Below are 8855 nucleotides of genomic sequence, written 5' to 3'. Positions count from 1 at the left end.
TTGAAGGAGGCAAGATGTTGGGCTTCTCAGACAATAGTTTCAAAATAACTACAATAAATATATTAAAACAGCTAAAGAAATTTATGTTGAGATAATTAAAGTGCGATGACAGTGATTCATAAGGTAGGAAATATCAATAAACTATTGAAATTATATTTCAAAATGGAAATTATTGAGATTAAAAGTACAGTAAACAAAAAGAAAAATCACTAGAGGGACCCAAAAGTAGGTCTAAACTGCCAGAAAAAAATGAAAAGTAAAACTAAAGGTAGAAAAATAGTGATTATGCAATTTGAAAAACAAAGAGAAATAAGATGATAAATGAATTAACCTCAGAGAAATAAGAGATATTATTAAGTGCACAACTCATAAAGAGAATACCTGAAACAAAGAAGAAATAGAAATGAGTAATAACATATTTAAATAAATAATGGCTGAAAATGTCCTAACCTTGATAAAGAACATTAATCTACACATTTAATAAGCTCAATGAACTCTAACTGCAATATAAAATGGGGGAATAAAAACTCCTGAAAGTGCTCTCCTCGTTAAAATCAAGAACACTGGAAAATTGTCAAAATTAACTTTTTCAGTACTATTGAAACTGACTGAAGGCTTGCAACACTCCAGGTAATGTTTACTAGAGAAAAATCATTGAATATTGGGAAGAATAGTGAGCTTTCTGGTGTTATAAATTTCTCTATTACCAAAACCTTCTCCTAATATCTGCAGTAGACTTGAAAATCAACAGCCTGGAACCACAGTTGAATACCAGCACCCTGAAAGCCACTGACAAGGTCTGAATTAGGTTTGAAGCCTTCCAAAACCATAGTTCCAGATAGTTGTCATTATTAGAACTCTCTGGATATTCCCTGGAAAATGACACTGACAAAGCTTATTTGACCTGACTCATATCTCCCAGTGCAAACAGAATTTTACCGGGGACATTTTTTTTTCAGAAACACTGGCAGTAATTTTACAAGACTGCAATGTCCTGAAGTGGTAAATAAAGATTAGGACAGACAATAACCAAATCAAAATGTTTAGAAAGATGAACCTGTGTGCATGCTCAAGAAAGAGCTGAGAACATAATCCTTCACCTAAGGCCAAACATAAGTCTTTGAACAAGGAAGAAATGAAGTTCAAAACAGATTTGAAACTTTCTGAATCAATGTTGCCACAATATGCACACAGATCCCTCAACAAAAAGTGAGACACCTATTGGTTGCAGGCAATTTCTTTTCAATCATTACGATCACTAGATTAACTGAACAGGGACTTCAGTGACCACACACAACCTATTATTTACAGAGTTCACATTAAAATGTATAGCATTAGTTTAGAAAAACAATTAAATCAAAAATAATAGCAACAACAACAAACTCAAGGGAAGGGAATAATCTAATTTATACAATAGCCACATATTATTATTATAAATAGTTTACAAAAGAAAATATTAGAAATGTAAATAGTCAAGAAAATGTGGCACATGTACAGAAAAAATAAAGCAATTGAAAAAATTGTGCCTGTGGAATCTCAGAGAGTAGACATACTAAACTAAAAGCTTAAATCAGCTATTATAAATATGTTCAAAGAACTAGAAGAAACTATATTTAAAGAACTAAAGAAAAGTGTGAACATTTTCTCACCAAAGATAAGTACAATTTTCAATAAGTACAAATTTTAAGAAAGCAAATAAAATTCTAATGTTGAAAGCACAATACTGAAGTAAAATTAACTACAAATGCAGAAGAGCGAAATAGTGCAGACAGAAGAAAAATCAGTAAGCTTGAAGGTTGAACAAATGAGATTTACCCATTCTGAGAAACAAATAGAAAATAATAAAACTGAACAAAGTTTTGAGACGATCAAAAATACAAATAAACACATAATGGAAGTTCCATAGGGGAAGGAGAGAAAGAGGTAGCAAAATATTCAAAGAAATAATTGCTAAAACATAAAAATAGTGAAAATCATTAATCCATATATCCCAGAAACTCCAAATATAATAAATTCAAAGAGATACATAACCAAACACAACATAATTAAACTATCAAAAGTCAATGAGAATATTGTAAACAGCAAAAGAAAGGCAGTTCCTCATGTATAAATCACCCTTAAAAAGATTAAAAAACTGATATATCATTAGAAACCATGGAGACCTTAAGCCGGTAAAGTGACATATTCAAACTGATTAACAAAAAACTGTCAGCCAAAAATACTGTATGAAGCAAAACTATTTTTCAGAAATGAAGCTAAAAATAAGACTTTTAAATAAACAGAAAGTGAAAGAACGTGTTGCTAGTGACCCACCATGTAAAAAATATCAAAGCAAGTTATTCATCCAGAAAACAAGTGATATTAGATAGTTATTCAGACACATATTCTTTAAAAGTACCAGTAAATGTAGGTAGACATAAAAGACATAACATAATTGCATATTTCTTTTCCTTTATTCTCTTAATTTATTTTAAAAATAATGCATAGAACAATATTAAAATAATTATATGGTTAGGCTATAATATGTAGAGAATATATATTTCATAATAATAGGACAAAAGAGGTGGATGAGAGCTAAGTTATAATACAGCGAGAAAATGACATCAAATGGTTACTCTAATCTACAAGAAGAAACAAAAAATACTGAATTGCAGATAATAAGGATAATATATAAAATTATATAGATTTATACTTGCTCTCCTCTCCCAGCTTTTTTATTTTCTGTGAGAGAGAGAGAGAGAGAGGGTGGGGGAGGGGCAGAGAGAGAGGTAGACACAGAATCTGAAGTAAGCTCCAGGCTCTGAGCTGTCAGCACAGAGCCTGACTCTGGACTCAAACTCTTAAACTGCAAGATCATAACCTGAGCTGAAGTCAGACGCTTAACCAACTGAGCCTCCCCAAACGCCCTTCTCCCAGATCATTTAAAAGACAAATAATAATATTAACAATGTAGTGTTGGACTTTTAACATAATTAGGCTTAATAGAGATGATAGTAACACAAAGAGGCTCAGAGAAAATGGTAGAGTAGGAGAATTTTGAGCTCACCACATTTCACAGACACACTGAAGCAACAACTATATCTATGCAACTAACTCTGAAAATGACCTGAAAACTTGTGGAACAGACCTTTCACAGTTAATCATAGAGAGGAGGTCACACTGAAAAAGGCAAGAGATGTGGACACATGGTTGGGAGCCAAAACCCTGGTGAGATTTACCATAAATGGGAGAACACCACAACCACAGAGAAACAAGAGGTTCAGACACCACATCAGGCACACCAAGTATGGGGGAACTTCACTGAGGAGATGAGCCAGTATAACACTGGCTTTGAAACTAGTAGGGCTTAACTTTGGGAGCTGTTAAAATCAGTGGGTGTCAACTCTGAGTACTTTAAAAATAAGTCATCTTAGGGGTGCCTGGGTGGCTCAGTCAGTTAAGTGTCCAACTTTGGCTCAGGTCATGATCTCACGGTTCCTGGGTTCGAGCCCCGCATTGGGCTCTGTGCTGACAGCTCAGAGCCCGGAGCCTGTTTCAGATTCTGCGTTTCCCTCTCTCTATGCCCCTCCCCAACTCGTGCTCTGTCTCGCTCTGTCTCAAAAATAAATAAACATTTTTTTTTAAATCAGTCATCTTAACATTGGGATAGAAAACCAACTTCCTGTCCTTAAGGAGCCACCATAATAAATAACTTAGCCAGAGACACAGCACAGAAGCAGCAGTTTGAAAAGTGCCTCAAGTATAAATGAAGGAAATTCATTTACTAATCTCAGAACATGCACTGGAGGGGTAGAGATCTTCAGGAGATTTCTCCAGGAACAAAAGTGCTGGTGAATTCCATTTCCTTCTTCTCCCCAACTCTAGATAGCCAGACACTTGCAAAAGCCAGTGCTAACACTCTCCAACTATCTTACAAGTACTGGGTGCCCCTCCCCCACATTTCCCTGCAGACCCACCCCATCCAACCACACTCTTTGGCAGCCATTCCTCCAAAGTGTCTCCTGCTTGGCCTCACACTGAAGTCGGCTCTTGCTGGGAGCAGCACCCCTCCAAAGTGATTCCTACCCTGGAAAGAGAGGTTCATGACTCCACACACCTACACGCCTACAGTTCTAGCTGCTGAGCCCCTTATCTGGATGCACAGGGAATAAGCTCTGCTGTTTGGTGTATGCACAACTGTGGCAGAGAGGCTACTGCAGGTATCTAGACAGACTTTGTTACCAATCAACAAAAGCCCTGTTAGCCAGGAGAGAGTAAGCCCTGCCATTCGGTGTGTCCACAGCTGTGGCAGAGAGCCTAATTGCAGACACCTAGTCTGCCTGCCAGACCCATCTACAAATTAAAGCTTCTCGGTTCTACAGAGAGCAATCCTTATCATTCAGTTCACACACAACTGTAGCAGAAAGGCTAATTGCAGACAGTTACCCTGAGTGCCAACTTCACCCACCTATAAGCCTGTGGCAGCATCAGGCCTCTCAACAATAAAGGGACCCAATTCTTCCCAATGTGCCCATAGCAGTCAAAATGAGTCATTGCAGCTGGATGGGCTGAAGTCAAACACAGCTCAGACACAAGGATAAGACATACACAGCCCACATGGGAGACACCCCTGGTGCCCCTGATTCTGATTGACCAAGTGAGATTGCACTTGGGGCACCCCAGGATCTCTTCTACATAAGGACGCTACTTTCAAGATGAGGGTACACAGCTAAACTCCCTAACATGTAGGAAAAAAACTAGAGTTAGACAAAAAGAGCAGAAGACTCCATCCCAACTGAAAGAACAAGATAAAATCACAGTAGAAAAGCTAAATGAAACTGAGATAAGCAATATGCCTCATAATCAATAGTAATGGTCATAAAGATACTCATTGGACTTGAGTCCAAAAAAGTGGATGAACTTAATGAAAACTTGAACAAAGAGATAGAAACTATAAAAACAAATCAGTCATAGATTAAAATAAATCCAATAACTGAAATAAAAAACACACTAGAGTGAATCAACAGCAGATTAGAGGATGCAGAAGGACAAATCAAAAATGTGAAAAACAGGGTAATAAAAAGTAAGCAAGCTGAAGAGAAAAAAAATAAAGTATTAATAATAAATAAGAATAAGTTAAAGTCACTTAACAACATTATCAAACATAGTAACATTTATATTATAGACATGACAGAAGAAGAGGTGGGGGTTGAAGAAAAATTATTTAAATAAATGATAGCTGAAAACTTCCCTGGGGTGGGGGAAGAAACATATATACAGATCTAACAAGGTGAAACCAAGGAGGTCCACACCAAGACACACGATAATTAAAATGACAAAAAGTAATGATAAAGAGAATTTTAAAAGCAGCAAGAGAAATGAAAACAGTTTAATAAAAGGAAAACCCATAAGACAATTAGCTCAGCTGATTTTTCAGCAGAAATTGCAGGCCAGAAGGGAGCGGCATGATATATTCATAGTGTCCACTCTCATCACTATTTTCCAATATGGTCCTGGAAGTCCTAGCTGCAGAAATCAGACAAGAAAAATTAATAATGAAAGAATTCAAACTGGTAAGGAAGAAGTAAACTTGTCATTATTTGTAGATGACATGATAGTATATACAAAAAAACTAAAATGCTCCACCAGAAAACTATTAAAACTGATAAATAGGGGCACCTGGGTGGCTCAGTCGGTTAAGCGTCCGACTTCAGCTCAGGTCATGATCTCACAGTCCGTGGGTTCGAGCCCCGTGTCAGGCTCTGTGCTGACAGCTCAGAGCCTGGAGCCTGCTTCAGATTCTGTGTCTCCCTCTCTCTCTGCCCCTCCCCTGCTCAAGCTCTGTCTCTCTCTGTCTCAAAAATAAATAAAAACATTAAAAACTGATAAATAAATTCAGTAGTTGCAGGATATAAAATTAATATAGAGAAATCTGTTGCATTTCAATATACTACAAAGTAGTATAAAGAGAAACTAAGGAGACAACCTCATTTACAATTGCACCATATAAAAATGCCTAGTAATAATCTTAACCAAGGAGGCATAGGAACCCGACACAGAAAACAATAAAACATTTATTAGAGAAATTGAGGATGAGACAAGCAAATATACCATGCTAACGGATTGGCAGAATTAATATTGCTAAAATGTCCATACAACCTAAAACAATCTACAAATTTAATGCAATTCCTTTTGAAAATACCACCACCATTTTTCGCAGAACTAGTAAAAATAATTCTAAAATTCATATGAAACCAGAAAAGATCACAAATAACTAAAGCATTTTTGAAAGAAAAACAAAGCTGGAGGTATCACAATCCCAAATTTCAAGGTACACTATAAAGCTATAGTAATTGAAACATTGTGGCACTGGCAGAAAAATAGACATATAGATCAATAGAACAAAATAGACATTCCATAAATAAACCCACGCATATATGGTCAATTAATCTTTGACAAAGGAGGCATATGTATACAATGAGGAAAAGACAGTCTGTTCAGTAATGGTTCTGGGGAAAAATAACTACATGAAAAACAATACAGCTAGACAACTTTCTCACACCATACACAAAAATAAATTGAAAACGGATTAAAGACCTAAATGTGAGACCTGATAACCATAAGATTCCTAGAATAAAACATGGGTAATTGTCTCTTTGACACTGGTGTTAGAAACGTTTTCCTAGATATGTTTCCTCAGGCAAGATAAACAAAGGAAAAAATAACCTATAGGGACTACATTAAAATAAATAAAATAAAGATGTTTACACAGAGAAGGAAACAACAAAAAAAGGCAACCTATGAATGGGAAAATATATTTGCAAATGATATATTCCTTAAGGGGTTAATATCAATAATGGGTGGGAGGGTGAGCAATGTGAATGAAAGGGAATGGGAGACACAGTCTGCCAATTATGGAATAAATAACAGGAATAAAAGGCACCACATATGGAATACAGTCAATTATATTGTAATAGCATTATGTGGTGACAGAGGGTAGCTACACTTGTGGTGGGTATAGCATCATGTATAAACTTGTCGGATCACTATGTTGTACACCTGAAACTAATGTAACATTGTGTGTCAGCTATACTCAAATAAAAAATTAAAAAGACACGTAATCAGAAGTGTTGTTCAGGATGTGAAGAAAGTGAAGTCCTCCTACAACTGCTGATGAGAATGTAAAATGGTACAGTTACTTTGGAAAACAGCTTATCAGTTTCTCAAATGGTTAAAAAGTTATGATATGTTTTAGAAATTCTACTTCTAGAAGAATGAAAACATTTACATGTTCATAGAAAAACTGTTCAAAATAACCCAAAAGTGGAAACAACCCCAAAGTTAGTCAACTGATGAATTGATAAATAAAATATAGTATATTCATACAATGGAATATTATTCCTATAAATGTTACACCATGGATAAACCTTGAATACATTATGGTAAATTATATAAGCCAGATACAAAAGGGCCACATATTGAATGATTCCATTTATACGAAATCTCTTGACGAGGCAAATCCATAGAGACAGAAAGTTAACTCGTGATTGTCTAGGGCTGCAGTGAACAGGGAGAAGGATAAGGAGCGACAGCCTAAGGGTATTATTTTGAAGTAAACAATTCAGTGGTTTTCACTATATTTACTATTACATGCAGCCATCACCATTAACTCCTGGACATTGCATCATTCAAGGGTATGTAGTTAAATTCAGGTATTGTCAAACACATGTGGTGTGCCATATGTGGCACAACCGTGAACTGTTTCACGTACAGTAAGATTTGTGACAAAATATGATATTTTAAGTACAATTTGTCAACCATAACCTGACAATTTCCTCTAAGTTTCATAGTTTTAGCTCTAAATTTTAGGTTCAATCTATTTTGAGTAAAATTTTATATAGTGTAGGTTAAAGGTCCAAATTTATTATTTTGCATGTGGACATTCCATTTTCCAAAACCAGTTGTTGAAAAAAACTGTTTTATTATTAAATGGTCTGGGATCACTCGTCAAAAGATTATTTGGCCATATATATGATGGATTATTTCTGAGCTCTATTATATCCCATTGTTTTGAATGTTTATCTTTATGCTACTAAACACTGTTTTGATTACTATACCTTTGTAGTAAAGTAGTGTTCTCATCAAGTGTTAGATCTACTACTTTTAAGTTTATTTATTCATTTTTATAAAGTCTGTTCTGGCAATTTTGAGTCCCTTGAGGTCTCACATGGATTCTACAAGAGAATTTTCTATTTCTGAAAAAGCTGCTTGGGATTTAAAAAAAACAATACCAGTGTTTTATTTTTTTGAACATCCAGTGTTTTATTGGTTTCCAATGTACAATTTACTCATTCAACAATTAGATACATCATGCAGTACTCATCTTGAAAATTGCATGCCTTAATTCCCATCAACTATTTTATACATTCCCCCAACACCCTCCCATCTGGTAACCATCAGTTTGTTCTCTGTAATTAAGACCTTCTTGACTTGTCACTCTCTCTCTTTTCTTTCCATTTGCTCAATTGTATTGGTTCTTAAATTCCACATATGAGTGAAATCATACGGTAATTGTCTTTGACTGACTTATTTTGTTTAGCATTGTACTCTCTAGCTCCATCTTTTTTATGGCTGAGTAATATTCTAATATATAATCTATCTATCTATCTATCTATCTATCCATCCATCCATCTCTCATCTATCTATATAATATATAATCTGCTTTATACATTTATACATTCATCAATCCCTGGACACTTGGGCTGTTTCAATAGTTTCACTATTGTAAATGATGTTGCTTTAAACACAAGGGTGCATGTATCCTTCTGAATTAGTGTTTTTGTATTCTTTGTGTAAATACGTAGTAGTGCGATTTC

Source organism: Lynx canadensis, chromosome X (assembly GCF_007474595.2).
Source record: "Lynx canadensis isolate LIC74 chromosome X, mLynCan4.pri.v2, whole genome shotgun sequence".
In the NCBI taxonomy this organism is placed as follows: domain Eukaryota; kingdom Metazoa; phylum Chordata; class Mammalia; order Carnivora; family Felidae; genus Lynx; species Lynx canadensis.
This window is presented reverse-complemented; position numbering follows the sequence as displayed.